This window comes from Lutra lutra, chromosome X (genome assembly GCF_902655055.1).
Source record: "Lutra lutra chromosome X, mLutLut1.2, whole genome shotgun sequence".
NCBI classification, from domain to species: domain Eukaryota; kingdom Metazoa; phylum Chordata; class Mammalia; order Carnivora; family Mustelidae; genus Lutra; species Lutra lutra.
In genome coordinates this window covers 54,400,823-54,418,558 of record NC_062296.1, presented here as the reverse complement: position 1 = coordinate 54,418,558, position 17,736 = coordinate 54,400,823, and positions in this window count along the sequence as shown.

Here is a 17,736-nt window from a genome sequence, read left to right as displayed (position 1 = left end):
GAGATAAAATGGAATAAAAAAAAAACTACTGTGTCTAAAACAAAGCATAAGAAGGGAATACTGGGAATGAAGAACAGATTGGACAAATAGTAACCAAATAATAATATGCATTATGTAAACCCAGACCAATAATCATATTAAATGTAAAGAATCTAAATGACTCCATTAAAGACAATGATTATGGGGTTAAATAAAAGCAGGACTCAATTATATACTGCTTGAAAGAAACCCAATTTGAATGTAAAGGTACAAATAGGTTAAAGTGAAAGGACAAGCCATTCAAAGGATTCCACTTCCAGAATGGCAATGCAAGGAGTTCTGTGGACTAATAAAACATTTATTAGTCAAAACATTTAAAGTCTCCAGAAATTGTCCTAAGGGAATACAACAAATAAGGAAACATTTATTCAAGAAAAGTTATTAAATCTTACAATGATAGTCTGTGGCACTTGAGCCATGACCCATTCCATCCTCCACCCCCCAACTCAGCTAGATGGAAGGTCCACTTTGGGAGGATGTGGCCACAAAAATGGAGCTCCCACTCCATTCAGCTCCCAGTCAAGGACACAGTATCACTAGAGGGGGCAGGATACCAGCATTTCTCATTCACTCACACTCCATTGCAGAGGCCAAATTCCTAGTGAAAGTGTCTAAAAGGTCTGGTGTTCCCTTCCTCTATCCAGCTCCCACTCATAGGGTGGAAACCTTGCCCCAGACACAACAGGCCAAAAATACTAGAGTCTCTGTAGCCTTTGCCCCAGCTCACTCATGAGAAGACGTTTCAGTTGGGAAAGGCAGAAGCTACCACCCTCACCCAGTGCCTGGAGCAGTGGGTCAGAGATTTTGCCCAAGGAGAGAGGCACTTCATAAGGGAGAACTCCATGTTGTCCTCAAAGGAACTGATTTTAATTGAAACAGAATTTGTAGAAGTTCAAACTTAAGTATTCTCTCAAAAACAATGGAGATCCTGCTGGTGAGCAATTAAGAGAAGGCTGGTAGTTCTCTGAGAGCAACAAGCTAAACTGTCTAGAGGTTCTAGCCAGGGCAGTTAGGGTGGGCCCTAAATCCAATGACAGGTTTCTTATAAAAGTAAGGTGGAGAGAGATTTGAGACAAGGAGGGGAAGGCAAAGGCAGAGATTGGAGTAATGGATCTATAAGCCAAGGAATGCCAAGGATTGCTGGCAGCCACCAGAAGCCAATGAAGAGAGGCATGGAATAGATTATTCCTCAGAGTCTCTACAAGGAAACAACCCTGCCTATACCTTGATTTCAGACTTCTGCCCTCTGGAATGTGAGAGAATAAATTTCTATTGTTTTAAGCTATTAAGTTTGTGGTAATTTATTAGGGCATCCTTAGGAATCTAATACAACCATATTGTGAACCATAAAACAAATCTCCATAAACCTGAAAGATTGAAATCATACAAAGTATTTTCTCTCAGCACAATGGAATTTAATTGGGGGCACCTGGGTGGCTCAGTGGGTTAAGCCTCTGCCTTCGGCTCGGGTCATGGTCTCAGGGTACTGGGATCGAGCCCCGCATTGGGCTCTCTGCTTAGCGGGGAGCCTGCTTCCCCACCTTTCTCTCTGCCTACCTGTGATATCTCTTTCTCTCAAATAAATAAATAAAATCTTTAAACAAAACAATGGAATTTAATTAGAGATACCTTTTTAAAAGGTGTTTGGGAAATATGCAAATATTTTGAAGCAAAATAACACTTCTAAATATTGTGTCAAGGAAGAAATAAAAAGGGGCAAGAGAAAAAAATTCTTCAGCTTTATTAAGGTATGATTGACAAATGGAATTGGGGGAAGATGGGTGGGAGGATGGGTGAAATAGGTGAAAGGAATTAAGCGCAGACTTACTGTGATGAGCACTGAGTAATGTATAGAATGGTTGAATCATTACATTATACACCTGAAACTATGTATGTTAATTATACTTGAATTTAAAAATAGGTAAAATTTAAAAAATAAAAATAAAAGAAAAAATAAAGTGTACAACATGATAGTTTGATATAAGTTTGCATTGTGAAGGTATTCCCACCATCATGTCCACTGCCTCACATATTAACCTGTGTTTTTTTATGTGTGTGTTTTTTGTGAGAACATTTAAGTTTCACTCTCTTAGCAGATTTCAATTATATAACATAGTATTATCAACTAGAGTAATCACCATGTTATATATTATATCCTCAGACCTTATTTATCTTATAAGTGAACGTTTGTACCCTTTTACCTGCCTCTCCCTATTTTCCCCTGTCACCATTCTACTTTCTATTTCTGTAACTTCAACTTTTTTTTTTAAGATTTTACTTATTTATTTGACAGAGAGAGATCACAAGTAGGCAGAGAGAGAGAGAGCGAGAGAGAGAGAGGAGGAAGCAGGCTCCCTGCCAAGCCAGAGAGCCCAATGCTCTCTGCTTGACAGGGATCCTAGGGATCTCGATCCTAGGACTCTGGGATCATGACCTGAGCCGAAGGCAGAGGCTTAACCCACTGAGCCACCCAGGCACCCACTTCAACTTTTTTTTTTTTTTAGATTTTATTTATTTATTTGACAGAGAGATCACAAGCAGGCAGAGAGGCAGGCAGAGAGAGAGGAGGAAGCAGGCTCCCCGCTGAGCAGAGAGCCCGACGACGTGGGGCTTGATCCCAGGACTCCGAGATCATGATCTGAGCCGAAGGCAGCGGCTTAACCCACTGAGCCACCCAGGCGCCCCTCAACTTTTTTTTAATAGATTCCACATTTAAGTGATATCCTGCATAATGCCCTTCAAGGTCATCCATGCTGTTGCCAATGGCAAGATTTCCATCTTTTTATAAAGTAGTTTTCTAGAGCATCTAGGGATGAACCCTGGAAGAGGAAGATGGCAGAGCCAGAGCCAGGGGCTGAGGCTGTGACCATTTTGGTGGGAGACAGAGGCTCCAGGCCCAACATGGAACCCAATGTGGAACTTGAACTCATGATTGGGAAATCAAGACCTGAGCTGAGATCAAGGCGCAGACACTTGACTGACTGAACCACTCATGCACCCAAAGGGACCACGTTTCAAACTCCTTTACCAATTTGGGACAACCGATGATTAAGTCTATAAGATCATTCCCCGGCTGGTTAAGCCCTGTCACTAGAAGTAACAGTTGTTCTCATGTGCTACGAAATCCAGGCAGGTGAAGTCCTATTTGTAGTTTTGATTGCTGAAGGACAACAACAAGAGCAACAAAAGTGAGGTGAATAGTACTTGCTGGTATATGCTAAATGTGCCTACTGGAAAGACAAAACTACTTTAAATCAAGTTGGTTTCTGTGTCCGGCTGTGACTGCATTCTAACCATAAAAGCTTCTTACTTTGGAAGCTGAAGTTTCAGCAGGCTGCCATGATACCATCCTAGTGGCTTTAACTTCTACCCTTTCATAAAGTCCACTTCTTGTTTATCCCTTAACTGAAAGAACTTCAGTTTAAAGTATGTATATGCATCTTCACAGCTACTGAACCTCTCTTTCACCTGAACACCTTGTTGAGAACTATTTAGGAGTCTGGCTTCATACTTCCTTTATAATAAAGAACAAAATGCTCCCGGCATAGTTTTCTTTCTTTCTTTTTTTTTTTTTTAAAGATTTATTCACCCATTTTTTAGAGAGAGGAGGAGGGGCAGAGGGAGAGGGAGAGAAAATCTCAAGCAGACTCTGTGCTGAGCATGGAGCCCACAGCCCAAGATCACAACCTGATCTGGAACCAAGGGTGGGACACTCAACCGCCTGCACCACCCAAGCGCCCCAAGATTTCCTTCTTCTTTAGGGCTGAATAATGTTCTTTTTTGTGTGTATGTATATATGTTACATATGCATATATATGCACATATATAAATATAGATAACCTTTGTGTATATGTATGTGTATATATGTATATGTATGATATACGTACATACAACACACACACAAACCACATTTCCTTTACTCATTCATCTGTTGATGGACACAAGTTGTTTCTGTGCTTTGTCTATTGTGAATAATGCTGTAGTGAACATGGAAGTACAAATATCTTCTTGAGATAGTGGTTTCATCTCCTTTTGATATATACCCAGAAGTGGATTGCTGGATCATATGGTATTTCTATTTTTCGTTTCTTGAGAAACCTCCATACTGTTTTCCATAATGGTTGCACCAGTTTACATTCCCACCAACAGTGCACAAGGGTTCCTCTTTCTCCACATCCTCATCAACATGTTATCCCTTGTCTTTTTAAATAACAGACATCCAAACAGGTGTGCGATGATATCTTATTGTGTTTTTTTAAAAGATTTTATTTATTAATTTGACAGAGAGATCACAAGCAGGCAGAGAGGCAGGCAGAGAGAGAGGAGGAAGCAGGCTCCCTGTTGAGCAGAGAGCCCGATGCGGGGCTCGATCCCAGGACTCTGAGATCATGACCTGAGCCGAAGGCAGCGGCTTAACCCACTGAGCCACCCAGGCGCCCCTCTTATTGTGATTTTGATTTGCATTTCCCTGATGATTAATGATGTTGAACAGCTTCAAAAATCCTACAACTAATATTATACTCTATGGAGGAAAGACTGAATGCTTTCTCTTTAAGATCAGCAATAAGGCAAGAATGTCTGACCCTGCTTCTATTCAACATTGTACTGGAGGTTCAAGACCTTGCAGTATGGTAAGAAAAAGAAATAAATAGTATCCAAATGTAAAGAAAGAAGTAAAACAGTCTTTTTCTCATATAACAACACTGTCTATAGAAAATCCTAAAAAGCTACAAACAAAAACTAAAAACCTCTACCAAATGAGTTTAGCAAGATTATAGGATAAAAGCTCAATATTCAAAATAAACTACATGTCTATATACTAGCAATTAACAATTGGAATTTGAAATAAAAATACCATTTATGATAGCATTATAATATATAAAATACTTAGAGATAAATTTGACAAAAATGCGCAAGGCCTATAAGCCAAAAATTACAAAACATTACTAGGAGCAATTAAAGAAGATCTAAATAAATAGAAAGGTATCTTATGTTCACAGACTGGAAGACCCAATATTACAAAGATGCATAAGTTGACAACCCAATTATAAAATTCATATGAAAATGCAAAGGATCTAGAATAGCCAAAAAAAAATTTTTAAAGGAACAAAGTTAGAGGACTTACACTACCTGATTTCAAGCTGTAGTGATTAAGACAATGTGGTACTGGTGTAAAGATCAGTGAATAGGAAGAGAGTCAAGAAGTAAACCCATTTCTTATAAATATATATACATATATATAAAAATATATACATATATATGTGTATATATATATATATATGGTTAATTAATTTCCACTAGAGTATGTGATTCAATGAGGATAAGAATATTTTCAATAAATGGTGCTGGAACGATTGAACAGCCATATGCAAAAAAAATGAACTTTGACAGTTATCTCACAACATATACAAAAATTAATGCAACATAGATCATATAACTTAATGTCAAACCAAAAACTACAAAAATTTATTAAAGAAAACATAGAAGGAAATCTTAGTCACCTTTGGTTTGGCAAATATTTCCTAACTAGGACTCAAAAAGCACAGGTGTAAAATAAACATTGATAACTTGGAGTTCATCAAAACTAGAAATTTTTCTTCAAAAAGAGATTGTTAAGAAATTCAAAAGCAAAAAATAAAAAAAAGAGAAAGAGAGAAGAAAAGAATTCAAAAGCAAGCCACAGACTGGGAGAAAAATTTTTGCAAAGTATGTATGTAATAAAGAACTTGTATCCAGAATATGTAAAGAACTCTGAAAACTCAGTAATAAGAAATTGAACAACCCAATTTTTTAAAGTGGACAAAAGATCTGAATAGATACTTATCTAAAGAAAATATACAGATGACAAACAAGCATGTGAAAAAATGGTCCTCATCGTCAGTCATGAGTCAAATGCAAGTCAAAACCATGATTAAGTACAACTACACACTTATTAAGATGACTAAAATTTGAAAGACTGATGATAGCAAGTTTTGGCAAAGAACGAAGGAACTGGAAGTCTCATACACTGATGATAGGAATGAAATGTTACAGCTGCTTTGGAAAATGGTTTAACTGTTTCTTACAAAATTAAACATACATCTACTATACAATCCAGCCTACTCATTCTTATGTATTTACCCAGGAGAAATGAAAGCATATGTCCATACAAAGGTGTGTGCACTAATCTTCATGGCAGCTTTATTTGTTGTAGACAGAAACTGGAAACAACCCAGATGTCCATCAACAGGTGAATGGATAAAGAAATTGTGGTATATACATAAAATGATATACTACTCAGCACGAAAAGGCATGAACTATTGACACATGCAACCTCAAGGTTGAATGGCAAACTAATTATGCTGAGTGAAAGAAGGAAGGCAAAAAAGAAGAAAATAGATTGTATGATTTCATTTATATGGAATCTAGGAAATGCAAATGAATATGTTAGTAGACTTCAGGATGGACTGGATGTGAAGCGTGAAAGAGAGAAGAGTGAAAAAGAACTCTAAGAATGTGGCCTGAGCACTGGAAGGGCTGGAATTGCCAACAAAGTAAGAAAGACTGCGAGAGGAACCAGTTTTTAGGGTAAGGACAGGAGTTCATTGTTGGTTGTGTTGAGTTCGAGAATGCCTATTAAATATTCAAGTGGAGATGTTGAGTGGAAAGTTGGATATGAGAGTCTAGAGATCAAGAGAGAACTGGGCTGAACAAACTCTGGAAGCCTGACTTCCAGGGCTTTCACTCTTTTTTTTTTTTTTTAAGATTTTATTTATTTGTCAGAGAGAGAGGAGAGCGAGCGAGCACAGGCAGACAGAATGGCAGGCAGAGGCAGAGGGAGAAGCAGGCTCCCCGCCAAGCAAGGAGCCCGATGTGGGACTCGATCCCAGGACGCTGGGATCATGACCTGAGCCGAAGGCAGCTGCTTAACCAACTGAGCCACCCAGGCATCCCAGGGCTTTCACTCTTAACAATACGTCTCCTAGCCTCCTGCTCTTGCCCCTCCGATCCATCATTCCTGCCATGGCCAGAGGGACCCTTTGAAACTGCAAAATAGTCCATATGATGACGCTGCATTAAAAATAACGGGAAAAACATGGGGGCACCTGGCTGGCTCGGTTGGTTAAGCATCCGTCTTCGGCCTGGGTATGATTTCAGGGTCTTGGGATCAAGCCCCATGTGGGGCTCCCTGCTCAGCTCAGAGTCTGCTTTTCCCTCTTCTTCTGTCCCTCTGCCCTCTCGTGCTCACTCTCTCTCAAATAAATGAATAGAATCTTTTTTAAAATAAAAATAAATAAATAAACATAAGGAAAAAAATCAATGAGGAGGAGAGAAAACAATCTTTCGGTAGCGTTCAAATCCCCTAAGAGATAAAGTCTCATCTATATCCTAACACCCTAGGACTTTCATGACACATCCTTTGCCTTACCAACCTTCCCTGCAACTTCAGTTCTCCCCTGCACCTCTAAAAGCAGCTCCCTCTGACTCAGACTTCCCCAAAACGCTACCAGTTCCCAGATCTTCACCATGCTCTCCCTCTCTGCCTGGAAGCTCCCTGTCTCTTTCTGTCTCTCTCTTCCTGTATCTTCTTAGAGAGATCCTATCTTCTCATCCTTTAAAACTTACCTCCAATATCTCAAAGTCCATTTATCCATAACTCCACATGTATAACCCTCATGGAGAGCTTGTTCTGCAACTCTGCCTCACTTGCCTGTCTCACCTATGGGACTATGATCTGCAGGTTATTTTTTCTTTCTTTTACAAGCCATGTACACACAACTCAAGTTCCCAACAATGCCAGTGAAGCAGATATTTTAAATTGTGATGTATTTATACAATGGGATGCTATTCAGCAATAAGAATGAACTATCTTCAGACAACAGAGTGGATAAATCTCACAAACATAATTAAGTAAAAGAAGCACATATTCTCTTAGCTTTCCACTTAAATAGAGAGAAAAGTAAACCATGGTCTTAGAAATCAGACTAGTGGCTGGGAGGGGACAAGGTTGGGGCTTCTGGGGTGCTGGTCATGATCTGTTTCTTGACTTGGGTATATTGGTTTTGTGAAAACTCATCAAGTTGTCAATAATTTTTGTGCACTTTTATGTGTGTGTTATCCTTGAGTAAAGGCAAAACTAAACTAAGGTGGCTAACCATAAAAAAAAGCCAAGAAATTACATGTCAGTTGTAGTTCAATAAAAAAAAAAAAGAAAGAAAAAAGAAAAGCAAGGAAGTACATGCCATAACACTTAGGATGAGAGAGAGGGAGCTGTGATTGACAAAAGTCACCCAGAGGACTTTTAGGGTGCTGACAATGTCTATTTCTTAACCTATGTGGTGGTTATATAATTATTCCTTTAAAATGAATGTATGTTGACTCATATGTGAAATATAAGAAATAGTGCAAGTAAGGGAGGGAAAACTGACTGGAAGTCATCGGAGAGAGAGAAAAACCACGAGACAGCTTACTGGAGGGGAGGTAGGCGGGGGTATGGGGTAATTGGGTGATGGGCATTAAGGAGGGCACGTGATGTGATGGACATTGGGTGTTATATACAACTGATAAATTACTGAATTTACTACACCTGAAACATAGTATGTACTATATGTTGGCCAAGTGAATTTAAATAAAAATAAATAAATAAAATGAATGTATGTTTTATGTACCCTTCTGTATTACATTTTACCACTAAAGTGTTTTTGTAAGTATTTACATTTTCAGGATGTATTTGTAAAGCAAATAGTGCAAAAAAAAAAAAGCAAAGTGCAAGACAGTATAGTATAGTATGCTAAATTTTGTGTAAGAAAGAAGAAGAAATGAAAAACACATATTGTTTATTTGTGCAAAAAGAAACACAGTAAGGGTAAACCAAAAAGTAGTGGGATTTATTACCCACAAGGGATGAGTGGGAATGTGTTGAAAAGAATTGGAGGATGGGAATGGGGTACAGAGGATGGGACTTATACCCACTTCTTTGGTTATATTTTTTTGTATACTTTTGACTTTTAAAATCATGTTAATGTTTTACACAATCAACCAATCAACAATGATGGGGGGAAAACAAAATGGAATACGAACAGAAACAAATGAGCCCAATTCAAATGAATAACATAACTACACCAAAGGGGAAAAACAGAAAGAACTGTAAAGAAATATTAAACCTTTGTTAGTAGCTTTATTTTTCACAGTGGTGTGGGTTGACAGTTCTGAAACTACTGGATGTGTATACATTAGAATGTGTATACACTAGAACTGAACAAGTAAGTATATTGTGGATAATGAGAATCAAGTTTCTCACTGTTAGAGAAGGGAGTTAGAAATATAGAAAGGGAGAAGACTAGAATGAACATTGTGGTTTGAGATTGGAATTGGAGTACCAGGATGAACTCATGATTTTTAAGATGATAACAGAGATTGCATAATAGATAGATTATATATATATTATATATAGGAATATATATATAGGATATTCCTAGTATAGAAATAGGAATATATATATGTAAGTATTATATATATAATACTAAGTATATAAGTAAGTAAAAAAAAAATATATATATATATATATATATTCCTATTCTAGCTCTGTCCACTGAAATGGCCCAGAAGCAAAGAGTACACCTAATACCAATATCTTGGTATCGCTAACAAAAGGAACCAAGTCTGAATTCTTGGAGAAGTGGCTGATTCCAGAGCTGGGACAGGAAAAGTACAAGATGAGCCTGAACAACTTGCTGTTCCAGAAAATTAAGAAGTGTTCAGGGAATGATGGGCATATCAAAAGGACATGAAAGCAAGCTTGAAAAGACTCCCCTTGTCAAATTCTGGGACAATTTGGGCATCAAAATAAATAACGAATGTTGCAATCTATAACCCATTGGGAAAAAATGAGAATCAACAAATCCATATGACAAAACTAAATAAGTGAACAAAGAAATAAATGGAGGAAAGGTTTTTCTCTTCCTTATTATAGAATGTGAGCTAATAAATGTAGAAAGAATAATAGAATTAGAAAGATACCATTTGGGGGCCCCTGGGTGGTTCAGTTGGTTAAACGTCTGCCTTTCGTCTCAAGTCATGATCCTGGGGTCCTGGGTTGGAGCCTTGCATGACATCAGGCTGCCCGCTCAGCTGGGAACCTGCTTCTCCCTTTCCTCCCTGCTCCTGCTCTCTCTCGCTATCTCTCTGTGTGTGTTTCTTTCTCAAATAAATAAAATTGATTTAAAAAAAAAAAGAAAAGAAAATCACCACTTGGCAACCACCATCAGAATAATTATTTCAGTCAAGTGTAGTGGGATTGGGTGAGAGTGAGGGCAAACAATGGCTTGTTATTCCATACACTTCTGTGTTGTTCAAGCATCTCACGATGTGCATGTTCTTATGCATAACGTGTGTAATTAAAAATATGTTTATTCTTTTGACATGCTGAGGGACAAGTGTTTGTCACCATCCGTGCTTACTGCAAGATAGTAAGAGATAAACAAGTCACACTGAGGTGGCACCCAGGGCACCGTCTCCTGAGAAACAGAGATAACAGCAGCAGCCCTAATTAACTGTAATACTGAGAAATACACTAGAACATTGTGATAAGTGGGGTTGCTCTTGCCTGAGTTGCTCATCCCAGTGCCAGAAATATAATAACCACTGAATAGATGCTTGCAAAAGGTGAAAACAGTATATCCAGTCTGCTACCTTTGCTCAAGAAAGGGAGGAATGCAAAGTGTCAGTATTATATATATTCCAGGTCTGGAACAGGAAATGCCCAGTATGAGTTCCAGACATCTTTTCATACAGAAACCAAGAAAACTATCAAAAACTACTAGTGTCACATCAAAAAAAGCACAGAAGCAAGCCTGAACGGCTTCCCACCGGCCAAATGAGGGCTAATTTGAACATCAAGCAGAATAATGGTTACAATGGATTGAAACACACTAAATGCATATTTTTTAAAACCCATAAGTTCAGAGTGACCTTAAAAACAAGAAGAAGTAAAAAACAAACAGTCCAAACAAAAACCTCATTTGAACAGTGGAATGATAAAGCCTCAATTAATCTAAAAATTGGCATTTGTAATGTCAGAATTACATCTTTATCTTGTCTTAACTGTATTTTGGATAACACAATAGCCCAAGTTGATGAAGGAAAGTTTTTACTTACATAGAATGTAGAAAATTGGTAGAACTTTAGAAAAGTTTTCAAAAAATTTCTGATTCAGGGGCATCTGGGTGGCTCAGTCGGTTATTAGCTCAGGTCGTGACCCCAGGGTCCTGGGATCAAGCCCCACATCGGGTCCCTGCTCTGTGGGGAGCCTGCTTCTCCCTCTCCCACTCCCCCTGCTTGTGTTCCCTCTCTCACTGTATCTCTCTCTGTCAAATAAATAAATAAAATCTTTTAAAAAATTTCTGATTCAGGCAACAATCATCAACAGCTGAGATCATTAGATAAATGGTTGATGGCGAAATTTTCCATGGAGGGATCAGGCTATTACCACCTTAACCTACTGATGACCCTTAACATCATTAAAAGTAGGACCACCAGATATTGTATGCCTCCTGGTGTGATGAAATAGGAATCTCACAGCATCACCTATGAAGTGTTCTTGCAATAATAATAATAATAATAATAATAAAATAACCTGAGTGCAATAAAGCTTCAGAGCTAACTTCCATCTCCAGGAATAATGGAGAGTAAAGAACATTGTTAATGACACCATCAGGAAGCAAACAGACAAAATCAGAAGATGAGTCCATCTATAGCACAACTGCAACAAGTCAAGAGCATGACACAAAGAAAGCAAGAAGAGAGGACCTGCTCTAGATTAAGGGACCCTCAAGAGACACATCAGACAGTGCAGTGCATTCTGATTAGAACAAGCCCACTGTAAAGACATTTCACTATGAAAACAATTGGGTGACCGTGGATTTGCTTATTACTAGGCATTAACAAGGAATTGTTGCTATGCTTAAGTGTAATAATGGCATAGGGGTTTTAAAATTATGCCTCTTTTTATTATGCTAAATGAAATAAGTCAATCAGAAAAAGACAATTATCGTGTGATTTCACTGATATGAGGAATTTGAGAAACAAGACAGAGGGTCATAGGAGAAGGAAGGGAAAAATGAAGCAAGATGAAACCAGAGAGGGAGACAAACCTTAAGAGACTCTTAATCTCAGGAAACAAACTGAGGATTGCTGGGGGTGCAGATAGGGTGGCTGGGTGATGGACATTGGCGGAGGTATGTGCTATTGTGAATGCCGTGAATTGCATAAGACTGCTGAATCACAGACCTGTACCCCTGAAACAACTAGTACATTATATGTTAATTTAAAAAATAATAAAATTATGTCCCTTTTTAGAAACGCATACTAAAGTATAGAGGAATGTGATGTGATGCTTGGGATTTGCTTTGAAATACTTCCAAAAAAGAAAAAAATGGAAAAGATGGAACAAATATTGCAGAATCTTATTGTCCAATCTTTGTGGTGTGTGTGTGTGTGTGTGTGTGTGTGGGTGTTCACGCTATTCTCTTCTTTATATGTTTGAAATGCTCATAAAAAATTTGTTTGTTGAAAGAATGAATGAGAGCCCTGACTAAGAAAAATTGCAGAATAAATTGGAAAAGAAGCATTTTTATTCAAGCCTGGGGTAAAAGCCTCATCTAGATTCAGTAACTAGGACAGTTAAACATGGATGAGAAATGTACCAAACTATTCCCAGCTGTTTAGAGACCAAGTAAAACATTCCTTATGATAGGATTGTGTTCTTTTTTCTTTAAAATAAGAGAATCATTAATGCTAGGGGCTTCTGGACACCATTAATATTCTATTTCTTGAGTTGAGCCGTGGTTACATGGGTGTTCACTTTCTAACTATTTGTTAATCTGCATGCATAAATCTTATGTACATTTCTATCTGTATATTACATCTCACACTTTAAAATGTTAAACTTTTCAAAGCATAACTGAGTGGTAAAACATGGCACTCTTTCTCCCAATTCAGTATAGACGACCCATCAAGGAGAACACAGCAGCCCCACCAAGGTGTTTTTACCCACCTGGTGGTGGGTCTCAGTCATCTCATCTCAGAGATGGAACTCTTAGAGAAAGGAACATATTAGAGAAAGGAACAAGAGGAAAAAGAATTTCGAAAATCCTCTAAAAAATGTGCTTACATCCCTACCTGCTCAGTGGGTATACATAGGGACAAAAGCAGAAGGAAAACAGGGTTCTCCCATTCCTAGAATGTTGGAGTGGACCCAAGATGGGAGACTGTGGCTATAAGTTTATGACTCAGTTTCCCCTATCTTCCCCCCCGCACCCCTCATGGCCTTGCCTGTTGGCTCTTATTTTCTCATAGAGACGGGCCTTTTTTTTTTTTAAGGTTTTATTTCTTTATTTGACAGAGAGAGAGAGAGACAGTGAGAGAGGGAACACAAGCAGGGGGAGTGGAAGAGGGAGAACCAGGCTCCCCATGGAGCAGGGAGCCCGATGTGGGGCTTGATCCCTGGACCCTGGGATCACAACCCAAGCTGAAGGCAGATGTCCCAAAATTGAGCCAAACAGGCACCCCGAGATGCCTTTTTGGAGAACCCTTTTTTCCCCCTGCCAAGGGAAGAAGGCTGCTTCAGGCTGGAGGATAGGGTGGGGGGCTTGAATTCAGCTGGCCTCTCCTATGCTCCTTTGTAAGCCCTTTCTTCCTCATTGTTGTTCCTCACTGTCTCCAGTGGTCTCAGCAGAACAACCCTTTCTCCTGAGGGCCTTAGAAAGACATGGGTTGGAGGCTAACTGAGGGAAAACCAAGCTAGCAGGAATCAAGGTCAGGATCTCTGTCTTCAAGAAAAAGTCTAAAATCATCATCCTAGCATTCAGGGCCTGGCCTGTGCCAGAGTAACACCACTTATCCGGGCCACAGCAAATTACTTTCACCATGCTCCAAGTGTATCTTGCCTTCTGGGACCCCCAAACTTTTGTACAGGACCACTTTTTTTAACTTAATCATGATGTGCATAGTACTAATTATATGTCTTGGCATTATTTTTTTAAAGATTTTATTTATTTATTTGACAGACAGAGATCACAAGTAGGCAGAGGGGCAGGCAGAGAGAGGGGGGGAAGCAGGCTCCCCGCTGAGCAGAGAGCCCGATGCGGGGCTAGATCCCAGGACCCTGAGATCATGACCTGAGCCAAAGGCAGAGGCTTAACCCACTGAGCCACCCAGGCACCCCATGTCTCGGCATTATTATAAACACTTTACAAATATTACCTCATCTATCCTCACAACCCTATGCTGTAAGCATATTACGACCCCATTTAACAGATAAGGAATTTGAGGTGCAAGCTGGGTGGGAGGAAGGGATTCAAACCCAAGCAGCCTGGAGCCAGAGTAAATGCTCTTAGCCACTACACTATATTGCCTCTTAAACTTCTTCCAACTCACTTGCACTTCTTCCACACTTATCTTGGGTATCAACACCTCTCCCCACACTGCCCTGACATCCTTGAGCACCCACAGCTCCCAGTCCCCATCTTTATCTCCCATTAGGATAAAACAATCTGACTGCTTATTTTACTCTTTCTTGATTGAAGTATAACACACATAAAGAAAAGTACAAAGAGGCATAAATGCACAGCTCTCAGTGAATTGTTACTAAGTAACCACCCATGTAATCAGCATGGAAATCAAGAAACACAACGTTCCTAGCACTCCGGAAGTTTCCTTAGGCCTCCTACTCAGTCCTTCAAGGCAATCACGAATCTGACTTCTATCACCATAGATTAGTTTCACCTGTTTCAGAACTTTATCTACATGAAATCATACAGCAGGTGCCCTTTTGTGTGTGGTTTATTCTGCTCAGCTTAATGTTTATAGAATTCATCTATATTATATGTATGTGTAGGGCATTTCTTCCCATCAATGTGTAGTATTCCATTGTGTAAATATACCACAATATGTTTCTCATGTTTCTGTTGTTGGCACTTGAGTCGTTTCCAGTTTGGATTATTACAAATAGTGCTTTTATGAGCATTATTGCATATGTCTTTTGGTAAACACGTATAAGCATTTCTGTTGGGAATATACCTAGAAGGATTGCTGGGCTATGGGGTGTGCATATGGTCACCTTTAGTTGATATTGCTAGGCAGTTTCCAAAGTGATTATATCAGTTTATACTCTCATCAGCATTTTATGAGAATTTCATCCAATTCCACATTCTCAGCAACATTCAGTATTAATCTTATTCTTTTTAGTCATTTTTGTGTGTTGATTTCTTTTGTATTTTCTTAACTAATGAAGTTGTATTTTCATATCTTCCCTTCTAATCCTTATGTCCTTTATTTATTTTTCTTATTTTAGTGCACTAGCCAGAACCCCAGTACAATTTGAATAAAAGTTGTTATTGTGGGTATCCTTGCAGAAACCATTCAACATCTCTCATTAGGTATGATATTTGCTATAGGTTTTTTTTTATAGATAACATGTATTAAATTAAAGAATTTCCCTTATGTTCTTAGTAAACTTTGTCATGATGCTTTTTTTGCATATACAGAAGTGATCATATGATTTTTCTTCAATTTTCTGGAAGAAGTTGTGTAAAATTAGAAAATTGGGGGCCCTGGGTGGCTCAGTGGGTTAAAGCTTCTGCCTTTGGCTCAGATCATGATCCCAGGGTCCTGGGATCTAGCCTCACATCGAGCTCTCTGCTCAGCACGGAGCCTGCTTCCTCCTCCTCTCTCTCTCTCTGCCTGCCTCTCTGCCTACTTGTGATCTCTGTCAAATAAATAAATAGAATCTTTAAAAAAAAGAAAATTGGTGAGATTCTTTAAGTATCCTGTAGAATTCACCATTGACAGTCACCAAATCTGGAGGGCTATGGAAAGCTATTTATTTATTTATTTATTTATTTATTTATTTATTTATGAAGATTTTATTTATTTATTTTACAGAGAGAGAGAGGGAATACAAGCAGGGGGAGTGGGAGAGGGAGAAGCAGGGTTCCCGCTGAGCAGAGAGGCCGATGATGATGATGATGATGATGATGATGATGATGATGTAGGGCTTGATCCTAGGACCCTGAGATCATGACCAGAGCCGAAGGCAGATGCTTAACAACTGAGTCATCCAGGCGTCCCTATGGAAAGCTTTTAAATTTTAAGTTCAATTATTTAATAGTTATAGGATTATTTATCTTTAAATTGTTTTCTTGTGTGAGTTTTAGTGTATTGTATTTTTCCAGGAATTTTCCCATTTATCAAAATTTTGAAATTTGTTAATATAAAGTTCTTCATAATACTGTCTTATATTTTAATGTATCCATGACCCATATTGTACTTCCTCCTTTTGCTCCTGTTAAAAGTTATGTGCCTTCTATATATATTTTTTGGGATCAGTTTTAATGATTTATCATTTTTCTAGTTTTTTAAAAGAACCCATGTTCAGCTTTGTTGATCTTCTCTGTAGTAGTTCTGTTTTCTATTCTGTCAATTTCTACTCTTTTTAAAAGATTTTATTTATTTATTTGTCAAGAGAGAGCATGCACAAGCAGGGAGAGTGGGAGGCGGAGGAAGAAACAGATTCCCCGCTGAGCAAGGAGCCTGACCACACAGGACTCCATCCCAGGGCCCCAGGGACCATGACCAGAGCCCAAGGCAGACACCAAGCCGACTGAACCGCCCAGGCGTCCCTTGTCGATTTCTAATCTTATCTGTTATTTCTCTCTTTCTACTTTCATTAAGTTTAATTTGCTTTTTCTAACTTTTTGAGATGGATTTGCCACCTTTTGGAAAATAATATATAATTTAAGCTATACATTTCGAAGCATCACCTTAGCAGCACCCCACAAGATTTTAAATGTGATATTTTCATTATCAGTCAGTTCAAAATATTTGCTAATTTCCACTGTGAATTTATCTTTGGCTCATGGGTTTTTCTCTCTCTCTCCAAAGCATAGTGTCCAAACTTTCATAGGCATAAAAATAACCACCTGAGGATCTTGTCAAAATACAGGTTTTGGAGCCTCATATTGAACCTCCTAGACTGGTATTTCTGGGAAGTAGGTCTGGGGATCCACATTTCATAAGTTCTGTAGGGGATTCGGTTGCAGGTGGGCTGGCTGCAGGACCACAGATCGGTAGCACAGCAAGGGTTTTCTAAGGCAGAGAGTAAGTCTGATTCACCTGTATCTCCAGCACCCACCACTGGGCTTGGCATAAAGCCATGTTTAAGAGTGAGCCAGTGGGTGTGAGAAGGAAACAAATAAAAGAAAATTGTTTCTATGGTGTCACTTGGAGTTTTCGAGTGCTATGAATTAGCGAACCACTACTGCATCATTTGGTCCCAATTTAATCCATTCAGGACAGAAATATTTTTTTCCTTGTCTTCAAATCTCTGCCTACTAAGCTTTCTCCTCACCTGTTCCATTCTGCTGTCCTGGATCATGGCCTTAGGTATTATGTGCTTGTCTACTGGCACAGAGAAAGTAGGGGAGGCCCTGGAGGTGTCCTGAGAGGGACTGTTCCGGGCTCAGCAGCGCTCCCTACCCCTCTCCCCCCACCAGCCCACAGGCCTTGGTGGGAAAATGCCCACAGAACCCATTCTAAATGAGGTTATCTATCCTACCTCGCAGAGCTCTAAGCATCCCTCCCATCCCAAAGCTTTTGAGAAACTTCCACAGGACCTTTCTGCCTCTACGCGACCCCAATCCTTCCCTCCTCTGCACTTGT